This window comes from Podarcis bocagei (genome assembly GCF_964188305.1).
Source record: "Podarcis bocagei genome assembly, chromosome: W".
In the NCBI taxonomy this organism is placed as follows: Eukaryota; Metazoa; Chordata; class Lepidosauria; order Squamata; family Lacertidae; genus Podarcis; species Podarcis bocagei.
The window spans coordinates 93,977,805-93,995,401 of NC_138131.1; the positions used below are offsets into that span (position 1 = coordinate 93,977,805).

Here is a 17,597-nt window from a genome sequence, read left to right on the forward strand (position 1 = left end):
TCGGCATGGTGTCGCAGTAGTGGCAATCCCTGGTGAATCCACTTAGGGCTTTCATATTCATCATGTAGCCTGGCACCCACCACAGCTGGCACAGGTTTCGGACACGTCCTGAGAGAAATGTCTTCGCCTTGGCCAAAATCCATGGGATTTCTTATTATTATTACAGGCTCTGGTCTCGCAGATCACTTGCACTTTAAGGACCAAAAAGCTAATTGCAGCCTGGATACACTTGCCCAATTCAAACTGAGTCCAATTTGAATTTATGTGCCCATGGTTCTCAACCTTTCAAACCAGTCTGTAAAGGAAAACCGTTCTTAAAAGGGCACTTTGTCCAAATAAGTCAATTTAACTCTATAAGGGATCATTCCTGCTAAACCAAAGCATGTGCATCTTCATGTATCTTATAAGCTTCTCCTTGGTAAAGCAAGTTTTTGCACATTTTAAAATGGATAGGGAAAGTTGGCAGAGTGCCAGGTGGGACAATGAAATGTGGTTATCTAAACATTGGACTACACAATAGTGTGAGCTATCAGAAAGTATAAAATGCATGAGAATTGGTGTGCAAGCAATAAGACATTAAACATAAAAATTACACACAAAAATACCCCCCTTGTGGAAGTAACACACTGTCAGACACATTTCAACATTCCTACATAATAACACTTAATACAAAACAAACTAATTAAATATCAGTTGCATATCTTGACACAATTGTGATCTTTTACGCATGTATCTTTTGAATCCTGGAGCACAGAGGCTTGAGGTTCAAGTGAAAAGATGTCCTTGCAAGTCAACTCCACCCCCCTTTGTCAGGCCCACTCCCCATCAGTCTATATCCTTTGAAAGAGATAGCTGTGGGCACTTTGAAAACTCTGGCGTTGCAGGTCTTGTGATGGCGAAGGGGTTGGGTTGTTGCTGCTTTTCATCATTGCACATCTGTAGAAGTGATATCCTGTAAGGGGCAGGGTTTTGGGGCGACTTAAAAACACAGTTAGACAAGAAGGATGTCCTCCATTTTTCATGGGAAGCTGCAAATAATAAAAAATCTTAGCACATTAAGCGTTTCATTCATTCCAATATTATTATCACATTTTCCTATAACTACTGTTATTATCTGCCAAGTTCGTTTGCTTTCCTTCACTTTGGAGAGAAAGAGAACTGTAAAAAATACAAGGTTAAAATAATAATGAAACACACACAATGACTTATGAGGAACGAAAAATAAATAAATGCTAAGACACACAATTTTAAGAAATCTGAAGTAACAATGAAAATAAAAGAGTGTTTCTTGAAGTGACAACATCGGCTATAGGACAATACTGGAAAATGACTTAATACCAAGGAAAAAAAATGAATGGCAATTTAAAGTTGTGCAAGTACCTTGCACTAGCCAAGATGACAGAATTAATAAGAAATGCTCAGGCAAAAAGGTAAACAAATACCATTCCACAAACAATGTTTGGTTGTGCTTCGATTAACTTCATAGACATCATGGAGAGACAGATTAAATAAATGAAAACAGATTATTTGTAACTTTAAAAAAAAGTGTCAAAGCCACAAAGAGATGGAAGTCAAACTGTAGCAGGGATTCAGACTTGTTTCACAGAACAGAAAGAAAGTTGCTGTGGGAGGAAAAAGGGACAAACACTTTGTTATCGGGGTTCACATATCCTGTTAAAAGGGAAAATTATTTCATGTGAGAAGTCTGTCAGGAAATGCTGTTCCTAAAATTCCCATTGAGGGGGGGAATGCTTTGATATTTACCTGTGAAAAGAATTTGGCATGTTAAGATTTGGAACCTGGAAAGCTCTTGACTTTTTGATGGGCTAGTTTTTTTTGTTTTTTTTTGTTTGTTTTTTTAGCCTTTTGTCTTAAATAGCCCCTGGAGCAAAGACAGATTAAGGGTGATTTCCCTCAATGGTTCCTCAATGGTTCCGAGTTTTCTTTTACATTTGGAAGAAACCTCCTCTCCCCCCTTACAGTTCCCCCCTTCCTCTCCCTCTCTTCTTTAGCTGATCTAGCCTCTGTGCATGTGCAGAGTTCATGTCTCAGCAAACCTTTTATACTATTGAAAATGTTGCATCCTTTGGCTAAATTACCATTTGAATAAGGGAAGGGAAGGGCAAGGAGTAGATTTTGAAAACAGGGTTTGATTTTAAACGAAAAAGAGGAACTCAGCAATTTAAGTATTCACCAAAACTAGCAATTTCAGCCCAAGCAAGAGACTGCTTCCTTTATGTACAGGAAAGGGCTAATATCCTTCTGGCCATTCGCGGAACAATCAACCGCTCTCTTATTTATGAGTAAAAATGGCCAGAGTTAGAATTCATAGGATTTTTTTTTTTTTTTAACATTCTCAGCCATTTCAGCCTTACCATTTGCAGACAAATTCTACTGCCCTTTATTTACAGGATGGATGGTCAAGGCGTCTATGTATTGAGCTGACTTTGAGGTCTGATTTTTTAATAGTAGACAAAATGATAAACACTGTAATCACCCAAATGCTTGATGTTACCAGTTGTGCTTCAAAACATCATGGCTTCATCTCGCACCTTTTAAAACTAAAAAGCAAAGCTAGGCTGAATTTCAACTCCATTACCACACCAGAATTTAAGAATTACCCTCCAATGCTTGCAGACACATGGTCTTCCACACAGCCACAAATTGGGAGAGTTGAAAGGGACCCTGGGGTCATCTAGTCCAACCCTCCAAAATATAGGGTTCACAGCAAGATTTCGCAGCAAGATTTGTACTACCAAAGAGGCATACACCATTTAAGTACAGATTTCCAGCTGGGAAAGGAAACATCTATGCTCATATCATGTACTAAGGAAGAGGAAAATAAAAGTACATAACTTTACACAGAACCCTTTTTGCAGATCTTGAGATAGTTTGAGTGAGTTTGAAATGATATTTAAGGAAGAAGTGAACAGTTTTCGTAAGATAGGGAGAGGATCTCTTATAAAGCACAGTTAAAGCAGCCCTAGATTTGATTTTTTTTAAAGGGAATACACAAGTGTTGCCCCCTCCCCCCTTTGCAGTTTCCTTTAAAGGAAGCTTACTCGGGAGTAAATTTACCTAGCACAGAAGTAAGAAGGGAGAAACCAACTGAAATAGGCAGGGTGAAACAAGGGGGAGGGGGGCATTTTCTAACAAAAGAGGCCATGAAGCCTTATAGAGACTGATATCAGGAGCCTTACAATAACTCTTCTGTCCAACCAAATCAAAGTTAAAACTGGACTCAAATATTTTTTTTCTTAGAATGAACACCATACTTTTATAGGCATACGCTTAATGAAATACATACACTGCATTTTAGTTTGAGAGAGCAGTTGTGCTCAACTAGGCTTTTGCAGCAGAAACATTAGGTTAACTTCACCTTCTCACAAACTCAAAAGTTACAACAAACATCATTTGCCATTAGACTTAGAATCACCCTCCTCACTTAAAACTAGAAGAAAGAGGTGGGGTAATCCCCCTTTCAGAACACAAGTAGCACGTATACAGGATTTCACCACTTGGGAGGGAAACTCTCTTTTAGAGCCTCTCTCAAATAACAAACATTTGCACACTCCATTCTCCATTTTGTTTTGTTTTAAGATTGATAAGGCGCAACATGGCTTTCTTAGATTTAAAATTTTGAAGCAAGCTTGCAATTTAAAACTATGTGCATTTAAGAACAGTCTGTGGATGCCAAGGCCAATGTAAATACAAACCCTTGAAATATTTCTAAATCTTTGAGTACATCTCTTATTCATTTTTTTTAATTTTATTCTTCTTTTTTTTTTTTAAGAGAAACTAAGATCTCTAATGCTGGGCTGTTATTATATCTACTGCCTTCTGAGCACCATTAAGTTTACAGTTTCATGTTCCAGCTCTAGGCTACAGTTTAACAACACAAACTTAACCATTTTTGCCCCTTTATTTTATTTCTATTTTTCTCTAATTGGAAATGACAAGCTGGAGGGGCATATTAGAGTCCTCTCTGGGGCAAAAAGGCTTCATGGAAGCTTTGTTGCCAGGAGGAGTCCAGCTAGGGTGTTTAGCGAGCTCCCATTCTCTCATATGTTATTATTGGGCTTTTTTCGTTAACGAAGTACGCTAAAGACAGAAAGAGTGGAAACACACACACAAGGGAGGAAAGGCAATGGGAAAGAAAGGGGGGACAGATAGAAGATCCTTTCAGTACTCAAAGTACCATTGACTAACACAATTCCTACTTATCTTCAAGCTACAAACTCATTTCAATAAATCTTATACATGAACTTAAACTTCATCCACGGGACACCTGGCCTGAAAACTTCTACCTCGGGACACCTGGCCCGAAAACTTCTACCACGGGACACCTGGCCCGAAAACTTCTACCTCGGGACACCTGGCCCGAAAACTTCTACCTCGGGACACCTGGCCCGAAAACTTCTACCTCGGGACACCTGGCCCGAAAACTTCTACCACGGGACACCTGGCCCGAAAACTTCTACCTCGGGACACCTGGCCCGAAAACTTCTACCTTCTACCCTCCACAACAGCCTCCTGCCTAGCCTTTTGGACTAAGTTCGGGCTCCCTACTGGACGCCTGTGCAGTGCAGTGCCAGATCGGGGGTCGAGAAAACAAATTGTAGGGACGCCTCCGAGGGAAGACGTCAGAGAAACAGTAAAGGAGCCACGCTTTCCCGGACTCAATTCCAAGACGGAAAACGGGGGAGAAAAGGAGAGAGAGATTAAGACGTTCCTGGACGACCCCGAGGGGGAACATCGGAAAACAGTAATAGTACCACAATTTCCCCGGTCACATTCCGCGTAAGGAATTGGGGAAGAGAAAGGGAAAGGATTTGACGTTCCTAGACGACCCCGAGAGATAACGTCAGACAGAAAAGTTCCGCGATTTCCCTGGCCACCCTCCGAGGGGGAGAATCGGGGGAAAAAAGGAGAGAGAGAGAGAGAGAACGTACCCGGCCGACTCCGAAGGATACCGTCAGAAATGAAAGAAGGAAAGTCTGGCTGTCGTGGGGACGTTACTTTTCCACCCCCCTCCCAATGTATTTGACTTCAAACCATACTCACGTTCGAAGATGTCCCCCGCAAATCTCAGGATCCTTTTCTTTTTAGCCGGCTTGACCTTGCCTTTGCTCCCCTGGTTGAGCTTTTGGTGACGATTGATTACCGCCCGCAAAGAGGAGGCAGGGAGAGGAAGAAGGATCCCTGGGCTAAGGTTGCCCAGTGGCGCCCGATCCCTTCTATCTCCCCTCTCACCTTTACAGGAGAACCAAGTGTCCCTGAGTCGCGGTCGCCAACTGTTAACGGAAAAATCTGAGGGCTCCCTTGGACAAAACAAAGACACCAACCAGGATAACTTGGAGCAAAACAGCAGCCTGTAGGCTTGGCCTTTATTGAACTGATGCATCAGGGTGTTCCCCTCACTTGCAGGAGAGAGGAAAGACCCAGAACAATGGGCTGCAAGACCTTATAAAAACTTTTGAAATTCCCCTCCTCTAGGTCAAGCCCACCCCCAGAAACATCATGCATACATTACAGAAAGGAGGGGTTGACATCATGCATACGTTACAGAAAGGGTTGACATCATGCATTCATTACAGAAAGGAGGGGTTGAGGGAGGAGTTGTGGTGGTAACCTGAGTGTCCTGTCACCTGGCTGGTTCCTCCTTTCCCCCTCCCCATGAGTACTTTTCCAGGTGACAATGGGGAGTTTGCAGTTTCCTGCCCCCAGAGGGAAGATCTGATCATTGTCCTTTGTTTCAGCCCGTGGTGAATCCACTGTTCTTTGTGATTTTGATTGTCTTCTGTCTGGGATTATCAGGGTTGACATAGCAACTGGGCAGGGCTCCTGTGGATGTGCTGGTATGCTGAAGAGATTATGGCTGACCAGAAACCAAGCACCCCCCTTTGATCCTTTGATAGTCTTTGTCACATGGAGTAAAAAATGGAACAGTGCAAATCCGATGTATGGTTGATTTTCTATGAATTTATAACAGAAATGTGGCGTATGTAGTGTGTGAGTGTGAGTGTGTGTGAAGTTTGTGCAAACAGAATGATTGGGGTGGGGGGGTTCCTGCTACAACTGTAAGCCCCGTGGGGCAGAGCCAACCTGGAGAATAAACACGCCTTGAAAAGAACTGCATGCTGTGGGTCTGTTTGGTGAGGGTGGCCAAGTTTGATAAACAGTAGCAATAAATGGTTGGAGGAGAAGTCTGGGAAGGGGCAAGAGCCCCTCTCTGCCCCCCTCAAGGCTCCTCTCAGGCTCATCCAGGGTCCAAGGCCTCCTCCATTTTTGGAGGGCCAGGAAGTGAGTGGTCCCTGCAGCTTCGCCTGCTGGAAAGGGGGCGACATGCCAGAGGCCAGCCTGGCAGGGTTGTTGTGGAAGGGGGAGCTCCTGGGACCGCCTCCTGGGCCTCCTCCGCAGCTTCACTTCCAGACCGGTCAGGAATTGGAGGGGAGCAGGGTGCTCTGTGCATGGCGATTGGGTGAGGGCAAGAGAGAACCCGGAAGTGGGTGGATTGAGCCGGGAAGAGAGGAGAGCAGCAGCCGGGGGGGGGAGGGAGGGAGTGGGGGGGTGTTTTTCTCTGCCAGGTTGAGAGGGGCTCCAAGCCCTCTTTGAACCGCCCCCCATCTATTGATTTTGGCTGACTAACCCTCCCCCCCCCAAAGAAGGCATCCTTTTGGAGCCCATCCTCTCCTCCGCCTCACGAAAAGGATTCTGGGACGCTTAGTTTATCCTCCCCAGCCAAAGACACCTTTGTCACCCCAAGAGTCAGCGCTAGGAGAAGGGCTCCACCTGCAGGAACAGGGGAAAGGCCAGGCTGGAGACTCCCCTTCTGGCCCCTCGGGGTCCCAGGAGCCCTTTCTGGATGGCCCTCGCTTGCCCCCCCAAATGGGCCAAGACCTCTGTTCCTCCCCCTCAGGCGGAACAGGAGAAGTCGCTCCCACTCCGGATCCCTGCGGGTCTCAGGAGGCAGTGGGGGGGGGGACTCTAGGGAAATTGCCCAGGGCCCTGGGGAACAAGCAGAGTCTGCCTCAGTTTCCTTCCCCAAGGCCTTGGAGGAACCTTGGGGTGCGGAAGGAGGGACCCCAAATGGAGCTCAGGCTCCTGGCAAGTGGGGAAAGGAACTTTATATCTGCCCTGGCTTCCTCCTCGGAGGTCCCTTCCGAAGGAGAAGGGGTCCCAGGTCTCCACGGGGGAAACTGGGGAAGCATCCCTGAGACCTGCATTCGAGGCCTAGGCTTTCGCCTTTCAGGCTCCGGCCACCTTCTCTGTGGTGTTTATGGGAGCTGTAGAGATGGGGTCACATGCAGACAGTCCCAAGTTTAAGAAGTGTTATGGGAAAATCTATGTGCAAGGCTGCTCAGTCCCCCAGCTGGTTGGGCAGAGCCAGAATAAAGGAAGGAGTCCAGCCACCAACTGGAGCAAATTGCTGTAGACCAAAGTTTATTGCGCAACAGGGTCAAAGAGGAATTTTGAATCCCAAGGATGGGGTGACAAGGACTTTTCAAAGGTTCCATCTTATCCCAGCATACAGTTCATTAAGCATCATCGCTACATCATTCCTACATCAGAAAAGGGGAGGGTTATACATGATCAACTAGGAGGAATGTGTTGGGGCAACAGGCGGATACAGGATATGTGTTGGGAAGTACATTCTAAGCACCTGCTACAAAGGGACAATAGAACTTGGGTCTGCATAGTCTGCCACCTGGGCAAGTCCGGAGGAGTGCCTTTGCCCAGCGATTGACACCTATGAGTACCTTCCTTTGCATATGTGACCTCCCGCTTGAGGGATTATGGTGGGGACCGAGTGCTTTCCAAGTCCTTGGCCAGTGAAGCAAATTGGCAGTGGAATGAAGGAAAATGGCAAAGGAGTTGATTTTATATGATTTTTAAGCTAGGTAACATCCCTGAGCTGTTAAGTCGAAAGTATACCTTTATGCATAATATTTGTAACATTTAACAACTTTAAAGATGTGCCCCCCCCCATAATTTCTGTAACAGTTGGATCCCGTGAAAAAGATGGGCTCTGCTTTGGAATATCCCCCCCCCCCATCTGTAAACTGAACTTCACAGTAGAGTTGTTTCTACCAATATTTATAGTGTTTCAGTCTCATATATGTAGGATAAATTCAAAAAGAGTTTCCTAGACTGGAGGTTACCCACAGAAACCCCCCCAAAAAGGAGGAAGTCTCCAAGTGGAAAGATAGGCCTTTATTGAAATACAAATGGGCCTGCAAAGAACCACATCCCAAAAAGCGTTGCCACAGAAACGAGGGAGCTAGAGGTGCTTTTCTGGCAGTGGGACAAAATGTCACGGCTAAAGTCTTGAGGGCAGGAACCGGAAAATACTGCTTCCTTCCACTGAGCCAGCTGGATATATTATGATTTCTAACATTATCTTTTAACTGCCAGCCGGGGATGCATTCAATCATTCATAACTTTTTAAGGTCTGTTTGCTTATATTGCTGCAAGCAGTTGATAGTCGCAGTTTAATAATGAAATCGGTCGGACATTTCTAGGATTTGCTATGTCCTTATCTTGTCTGGGTATCAAAGTAATGTTTGCCACTTTTCAGGTTTCTGGGGTTTGTCCCGTTTCACTCGGTTCATAATATCCAAAAAAGGTCGCAAACCGAGGCACGCACTTCTGGGTTTGAGTTGGTCGTAATCCAAAATGGTCGTAAACTAGTCTGGTCTTAAACCAAGGTACCACTGTACAAATAATAAAAGCAGTTAAACATTCTGAATGATATAAAGAGACTTCCCATGTTTTGGCTTGTCAGGAGAAATTTTTTGTTTCTTGTTCCTGCTTTTCTCTCTCTTATGTATTCCCAATATCATACCAATCTTAATCCTTTAAGATGTCACACCTTTAAGATGTCACACCTCGCCACGTAGTCCGCGACTTCCCCTCTCATTCCGGGCCACCAGAAGTCTCTGGCGACTAATTCCACCGTCTTCTCCTTGCCAAAGTGCCCGGCCGTGGGCGCGTCGTGCAGCTGCTGCAGTACCTTGGCGCGAAGTTCGTTTCCCGGCACGTAGAACGCCCCTTTATGGAGGAGCAATCCATCTCGCAGTTGGAACTCGTCGGTCGCCGCCGTGCCCCTGTGCACCTCTGCCATTTTTGCTTGCGCGAAGGAGTCATCCTGCAACGCTCGTCGCACCGCCTCCAGGTCAACTGTCGCCGCAGCGCACGCCCACACTGTCGGTGCGAAGATGTGCATGGCGGCCGCTGGCGTTGCCTCCTCCAGATACTGTGGCTTACGGGAGAGAGCATCCGCCATGATGTTGGTGTCCCCCGGGACATACTCTATTCGGAAGTCGAAGTTCGCAAAGAACTCAGCCCAACGTATCTGCCTCTGATTCAGGAACTGTGCCGTGCGCCAGTGCTCTAGATTCTTGTGGTCCGTGCAAACCTGCACCGTGTGCTTGGCGCCGATCAGAAAGTGCCTCCACGCCTTGAACGCTGCGTGAATGGCCAGCAACTCCCTGTCCCAGATGGTGTAGTTCTGCTCGGACTTGCTGAGCTTCCTGGAGTAAAACGCTCCCGGTCGCCACACCCCCTGCGGGTCTTTCTGCAGCAGGACCGCCCCCACGGCTCTGTCCGAAGCGTCTGTCTCCACCCTCATCGGCTTGCTGGGGTTGACATGAAGCAGCTGCTCTTCCGACGCGAAGAGACGCTTGAGTGCCTGAAAGGACTGCTCCGCCTGCTCTGTCCAAATGAACTTCTTTTTCTTGGAGCTAAGCGTGTCAGTGATGGCCGCCGTCTGCATCGCGAAGCCCTTGATAAACTTGCGATAGAAGTTCGCAAAGCCGACAAACCGTTGGACCTCCTTCCGGTTGCGCGGGCTCTTCCAATCCAGCACCGCTCGAACCTTGGCGCTGTCCATGGCGAGCCCCTTGTCAGACAGCTTGTAGCCCAGAAAATCCACCTCCGTCACGTCAAATTGGCACTTCTCCAGCTTGGCGTAGAGCCTATGTTGCTTTAGCCTGCTCAGCACTTCCTTGACGTGCTTGTCATGCTCCTGCTGCGACTCCGAAAAGATCAGGATGTCATCTAAGAAACAGACGCACGTCTTGTAGAGAAGTCCCGCCAACACGTGATGCATAAATGCTTGAAAAACGTGGGAGCCATTTTGCAATCCAAAAGGCATAACTCTATATTCGTAGGTCCCCAGTGGCGTGAACATGGCTGTCTTCCACTCATCACCCTCCCGCACGCGAATGAGGTTGTACGCCCCCCGCAGGTCCAACTTGGTGAACACTCTGCCCTTCCGTACCTTCGCGAGGAGGTCGTCAATTCGGGGCATGGGGAAGTCCGATGGCCTAGTCACACTGTTCAAAATCCTGTAATCCACTACGAGTCTCTTTTGGGGCGTGTCCCGCTTCTTAACAAAGAATACGGGACTGCCCCCCACTGCCTTGGACTCCCGGATGAAGCCGCGCTGCAAATTATGATCAATGAACTCCTTGAGTTCTTGCAGTTCGTCCTCTGACATGGAATACAGTTTCCCTTTAGGCAGCGCCGCCCCCGGCAGCAGGTCAATTTTGCAGTCATATGGTCTGTGAGGGGGTAGCCTGTCTGCCTCCTTCTCGCAGAAAACTTCCAAAAATTCAGCGTACTTGTGGGGAATCGCTTGCAGCGTGCCTAGCAGCAGCTGTGACTCCTCTTCCTCTCCTTCCTGCCTGGGCACGATGCAGTGTTCAGCACAAAAGGAAGAGCCGAAGGTCAGCTGCCTCTGGTACCAAGCCATCGTTGGGCTGTGCTTGTCCAGCCAACTCATGCCCAATACAACGGGCGTGTCAGATAGTTGAGTGACGTTGAAGCTGATGATTTCTCTGTGATTCCCAAGTCGCATCACCATTGGTGGCGTCTGCTTCACCACTTGCCCCCCGAGCAGCTCCCTGCCATCCACCGTGACAACCTGCAGGGGCAGTGTGGCTGGCAGCAACTGCACAGCGTGCCTGTCGACAAAGTCCTGCCCTATAAAGTCCGCATTGCTGCCTGAGTCGATGGTGATTGGCACGTCTATGGTGATTCCATTGGGCAGCTGGAGAGATGCTGTGAGCCGCACTACTGGTTTGGGCGGGAGGGGGTTCACGGGCTGCAAAATTTCTGGGGACTGCGTCACTAACACGTCTGGCTGGGCCCCAGTGCCTCTTCCTCCAGCCAGACTGCGTCGTTTCCCTGCTGTGGTCCTCCTTGCTGCGTTGCTGCAGTCACCATTGCTGAGGCTGCAGTGAGCTTGTGGGGCCTCTGGGGACACTCTTTTGCCATATGCCCTGGTTCCTCACAGACGTAACACTTCCTGTTCCCTCTAGGAGGCTTCGCTTTCACTGCTGCCGGTGCTAGGGCTCTGGTTGCTGACTGAGCCCTTGCACCTCCAACCTCCATAGGTTCGGCTCCTCCTCCTGGCGGAGGCGTGGATTGCGCCCGCGCTGCTTCTCTGGGAAGGAAGGAGGGGCCCCCGGCTGGTTCGCGCCCTCCACGCCCTTCGTCCCTGCTCCACGGACGTCCTTCCAGCCTCACCCCCACTGCCAGTGCCCTCTGAACGACCTCCTGGGTGGTTCGGGGTCTCTCCCCCCTCGCGATCTCATCTTTAATCGAGTTGTGCAGCCCCTCCCAAAAGAGGTCTCTTACAGGGGTCGAATCTCTGTCCCATTCCAGGGCACTGACCAAGGCGAAAAAGCGGGCATGATACTGCCTGACGCTGGCCCTCCCTTGTCTCAGCCCATGCACCTCCTTCCGTGCAAGATCCACGTCAATACTTGATAAAAAGCACCCATCCATCGCTTTAATAAAGGCATCCGCATTCTGGAGCGCCGGATCCTTATCTCTCCATAAATTGCGTAGCCATGCTTTCGCATCCCCATGCAGATGGGACATGATGAACCCCACTCTCTCTTGTTCATCTCTAAAGTCTTTATGCAGCAGTTGCAGTGCGCACAGTACGTCGGCTCTAAAGTTGGGATACTGTTGCAGGTTCCCATCGAAGTGAGAGACTAGCCCGCCTGCCCGTCTCGCCAACCCAATTCCCTCCTGCCGGGGTGTCTGCTTTGTCAGCACGTCTAACCTGACCTGGAGATCCCTGCAGGCGGCAGCTGCCTCCTCCTCTCTCTTCCTGGATGCGAGAACCTCGGCGTTCAGTTGTGCCACTGCTTTTCTGAGGTCCTCTATCTGCTGCTCAGCCGTCATGTCGTCTGCCGTTCGTGAGCTCGCTAGTAGGCACCTGTTTCTCTCCCCTCCTCGAGGCTGTAGATGCCCACAATGAGGAGACGGAGCTTACTGTCAGAGCTGCTTGAAAATCCTAGCTCACAGAGGATCACGCTAGCCAGCGATCATTAAGTAAAAGTCTTTATTGAATTACAGTTTCCATTCTCACGCTGCTGCGCGCAAACTCTACGTCTAGTAGCTAGATCGGCGAAGCTCCGTCTGAGTCTCCGCCCCGTGAGCACCAACTTAATATCCTAGCCTTGCTCCACCTTTTCCGCCTGACTGTCCTCCTCTGGGTCCCTCTACCCCCCGCGGCCTCCTCCTTCCGGGATTCTTCTGACGCTGACCCGGACCCTCCTGCCTCCTTGCGCCGGGCTTTAGGACCTGGTTCCCTCTCGGGGCTGCTTACTGCGCCGCCTTCCTCTGCATTTGAACTTGGCGCGCGCGCCCAACCTTCCACCTTCCTCTTAACCGTTTCTTCGCTCCCCGATGGAGGTGTGGCCACTCCTGACTCATGCCCTCCCTCCTGTGGTGAGCTGCCAGCGCTTCCCCCCTGGCTCCCTTCCTCTTCCCTGCTTCCTGGCGGTGACGCTGGTCCCGATTTCCAGCTGCTCCCCCCTGAGTCCCTTCTGGCTCTATCTTCCTGGGGTGCCCCCCTTGCCCTGGCCACTGGTGCTCCTTTCTGTGAATCCTCTGATTCACTGGAAAGACTAGGAGATCTCGGGTCGTCGTCATCACTCATCTTTTCTTCTGCCTCCTCCCCTTCGCTCTCTGTTTCCTCCCTTGCCCGTGCCTCTGCTCCTAAACCCCTGACAACGGTGTTGTGTTATTTTGGTTTCATCACACACACTTTGCGATTTCTGGGTCAATGTGCATTAACACCAAAGAAAACGACTTGAAATAAGTGAAATCCAATATTCTTCTTTCTATGTAGCTGGAACACAAAACAACCTGTTTGGCTTTGTTTAGGCTTATTACACTTCGCTTTGCTAGGGCTTGGGTTAGGTTTAGGGTTAGGGTTAGGGTTGGGGTTAGGGTTAGGGTTAGGGTTAGGGTTGGGGTTGGGGTTGGGGTTGGGGTTGGGGTTGGGGTTGGGGTTGGGGTTGGGGTTAGAGTTAGGGTTAGGGTTAGGGTTAGGGTTAGGGTGAGAGTGAGGGTTAGGGTTAGGGTTAGGGTTGGGGTTGGGGTTGGGGTTGGGGTTGGGGTTGGGGTTGGGGTTGGGGTTAGGGTTAGGGTTAGGGTTGGGGTTGGGGTTGGGGTTGGGGTTGGGGTTGGGGTTGGGGTTGGGGTTGGGGTTGGGGTTGGGGTTGGTGTTGGGGTTGGGGTTGGGGTTAGGGTGAGAGTGAGAGTGAGAGTGAGAGTGAGAGTGAGAGTGAGAGTGAGAGTGAGGGTTAGGGTGAGGGTGAGGGTGAGGGTTAGGGTGAATGACCACCGAAAGAACAATCCAAGCTTATTTGTCCTCTTTCTATTGAGATGGAACCAAAACACCTATCCTTTATTTGGGCTGATAACGACAATGTCACTCTGCGATTTTTGGGTGAATGTGCATTCTAACCCACAAAACATCAATTTGAAATAAACCCAATCAGAGCTTTATCATCTTTTTTTTATGTAGATGGCACCCAAAACACCCTTTTGCTTAGGTCGGTGGTGATTCCCGTGCACACCCACAAAACACCATGCGAATTGAAATAAGACCAAGCAAAGCTTATTCGTCTTCTTTCTACGCATATGGAAGCATTATTTTAGTCTCATTACACACTGCGATGTCTGGGTCAATTTGCATTAACACCAAAGAACAAGACTTGAAATAAACGAAATCCAAGATGCTTCTTTCTATGTAGCTGGAACCGAAAACAACCTGTTTGGCTTTGTTTAGGCTTATTACATTTCTCTTTGCTAGGGTTAGGGTTAGGGTTAGTGTGAGGGTTAGGGTTAGGTTTAGGATTAGGATTAGGGTTAGGGTTAGGGTTAGGGTTAGGGTTAGGGTTAGGGTTAGGGTAAGGGTTAGGGTTAGGCTGAGGGTTGGGGTTAAGGTTAGGGTTAGGGTTAAGGTTAGGGTTAGGGTTAGGGTTAGGGTTAGGGTTAGGGTTAGGGTTAGGGTTTGGGTTTGGGTTAGGGTTAGGGTTAGGGTTAGGGTTAGGGTTAGGGTTAGGGTTAGGTTAGGGTTAGGGTTAGGGTTAGGGTTAGGGTTAGGGTTAGGGTTAGGGTTAGGGTTAGGGTTAGGGTTAGGGTTAGGGTTAGGGTTAGGGTTAGGGTTAGGGTTAGGGTTTATGACCACGAAAGAACAATCCAAGTTTATTCGTCCTCCTTCTATTGACATAGAACCGAAACAACTATGTTTGATCTCGGCTGATAACAATCATGTCACTCTGTGATTTTTGAGTGAATGTGCATTCTAACCGCAAAAGCACCAATTTCAAATAAACCCAATCAGGGCTTTATCATCTTTTTCTGTAGAATCATAGAATCATAGAATCATAGAATCATAGAATCATAGAGTTGGAAGAGACCACAAGGGCCATCAAGTCCAACCCCCTGCCAAGCAGGAAACACCATCAGAGCACTCCTGACATATTGTTGTCAAGCCTCTGCTTAAAGACCTCCAAAGTAGGAGACTCCATCACACTCCTTGGCAGCAAATTCCACTGTCGAACAGCTCTTACTGTCAGGAAGTTCTTCCTAATGTTTAGGTGGAATCTTCTTTCTTGTAGTTTGGATCCATTGCTCCGTGTCCGCTTCTCTGGAGCAGCAGAAAACAACCTTTCTCCCTCCTCTATGTGACATCCTTTTATATATTTGAACATGGCTATCATATCACCCCTTAACCTCCTCTTCTCCAGGCTAAACATGCCCAGCTCCCTTAGCCGTTCCTCATAAGGCATCGTTTCCAGGCCTTTGACCATTTTGGTTGCCCTCCTCTGGACACGTTCCAGTTTGTCAGTGTCCTTCTTGAACTGTGGTGCCCAGAACTGGACACAGTACTCCAGGTGAGGTCTGACCAGAGCAGAATACAGTGGCACTATTACTTCCCTTGATCTAGATGCTATACTCCTATTGATGCAGCCCAGAATTGCATTGGCTTTTTTAGCTGCCGCGTCACACTGTTGGCTCATGTCAAGTTTGTGGTCAACCAAGACTCCTAGATCCTTTTCACATGTACTGCTCTCAAGCAAGGTGTCACCCATCTTGTATTTGTGCCTCTCATTTTTTTTGCCCAAGTGCAATACTTTACATTTCTCCCTGTTAAAGTTCATCTTGTTTGTTTTGGCCCAGTTCTCTAATCTGTCAAGGTCGTTTTGAAGTGTGATCCTGTCCTCTGGGGTGTTAGCCACCCCTCCCAGTTTGGTGTGATCTTCAAATTTGATCAGGATGCCCTTGAGTCCATCATCCAAGTCGTTGATAAAGATGTTGAATAAGACCGGTCCCAAGACAGAACCCTGTGGCACCCCACTAGTCACTCTTCTCCAGGATGAAGAGGAACCATTGATGAGCACTCTTTGGGTTCGGTCAGTCAGCCAGTTACAAATCCACTGAGTGGTAGCACAGTCAAGACCGCATTTTACCAGCTTCTTTACAAGAATATCATGGGGCACCTTGTCAAATGCCTTGCTGAAATCAAGGTAGGCTACATCCACTGCGTTCCCTTCATCTACCAGGCTTGTAATTCTGTCAAAAAACGAGATCAGGTTAGTCTGACATGACTTATTTTTCAGAAATCCATGCTGACTATTGGTGATCACAGCATTCCTTTCTAGGTGCTCACAGACTGTTTGCTTCATGATCTGCTCCAGAATCTTCCCAGGTATTGATGTCAGACTGACTGGGCGGTAATTATTTGGGTCCTCTCTTTTCTTCTTTTTGAAAATAGGGACAACATTTGCCCTCCTCCAGTCTCCCGGGACTTCGCCTGTTCTCCAGGAATTCTCAAAGATGACTGCCAGTGGTTCTGAGATCACATCTGCCAGTTCTTTTAATACTCTTGGATGCAGTTCATCTGGCCCTGGAGACTTCAATACATCTAAACTAGCCAAGTATTCTTGTACTATCTCCTTAGTTATTCTGGGCTGTGTTTCCTTTGCTGAATCATTTGCTCCAAATTCTTCAGGTCGGGCATTGTTTTCTTTATCGGAGAAGACTGAGGCAAAGAAGGCATTGAGGAGTTCAGCCCTTTCTGTGTCCCCTGTTTGCATTTCACCATCTTCTCCTCTGAGTCACCCCACTGTTTCTTTGTTCTTCCTTTTGCTAGGAACATACCCATAAAAGCCTTTTTTGTTGCTTTTAACCTCTCTAGCCAGCCTGAGTTCATTCTGTGCTTTAGCTTTTCTGACTTTGTGTCTACACATGCTGGCTATTTGTTTGAATTCCTCTTTGGTGGTTTCCCCCCTTTTCCATTTTTTGTACACATCCTTTTTAAATCTTAACTCAGTTAAAAGTTCTTTAGATAGCCACCCTGGCTTCTTTAGGCACCTTCCATGTTTCCGTCTCATTGGTATTGCCTGACGTTGTGCTTTTACTATCTCCCTCTTAACAAACTCCCAGCCATCATGAACTCCCTTTCCTTTTAGTATTACTGTCCATGGGATCTCACCCAGCACTTCCCTAAGTTTTATGAAGTCGGCTTTCTTAAAGTCAAGAAATTGAGTCCTAGTATGCTTGGCTGCTCCTTTCCGCTGTATAGTAAACTTCAGAAGAGCATGATCACTCGCGCCTAATGATCCTTCCACTTCTACCCCACTAACCAGGTCATCAACATTGGTTAGGACCAGATCTAAAATGGCTGTTCCTCTTGTTGCTTCTCCCACTTTCTGGACAATGAAGTTGTCTGCAAGGCCAGTGAGGAATCTGTTGACCTTATGCTTTTGGCTGAGTTTGACATCCAACAAATATCCGGGTAATTGAAGTCCCCCATTACTACTATCTCCCTTCCTTTTGCATGCTTGGCCATCTGTTCCAGGAAGGCATCATCTATGTCCTCCGTTTGGCTTGGGGATCTATAGTAAACTCCCACAATGAGATCTCTGTTATTCTTCTCTCCCTTAATTTTGACCCAAATGCTCTCACTTTGGCTTTGAGGATCTAAATCTTGGATCTCTTCACAGGTATATACATCCCTGACATATAACGCCACTCCTCCTCCTTTCTTGTCTGGTCTGTTTCTCTGAAATAGATTGTATCCCCCCATTATTACATTCCAATCGTGGGACTTATCCCACCAGGTTTCAGTGATACCTATTATGTCATATTTAGTTTGCTGTACCAAGAGCTCAAGCTCATCTTGTTTATTTCCCATGCTTTGCGCATTAGTGTACAGACATTGAAGTCCATTAATCATTCCCCCGTGTCTCTTATTTAAGGATTTTTTCCTCCCACCACTAGGT

General features: G+C 47.7%; 1 long non-coding RNA gene across 1 annotated transcript in view; it reads left to right on the forward strand.

Annotated features, from left to right (window-relative positions):
- The first annotated feature begins 1,587 nt into the window (after positions 1-1,587).
- LOC308578264 overlaps positions 1,588-17,597 on the forward strand; it is a 180,835-nt gene continuing 164,825 nt past the window's right edge. The window contains exon 1 of the long non-coding RNA XR_014003848.1: positions 1,588-1,703. This is a non-coding gene — a long non-coding RNA (uncharacterized lncRNA). The remainder of the gene's footprint in view (positions 1,704-17,597) is intronic.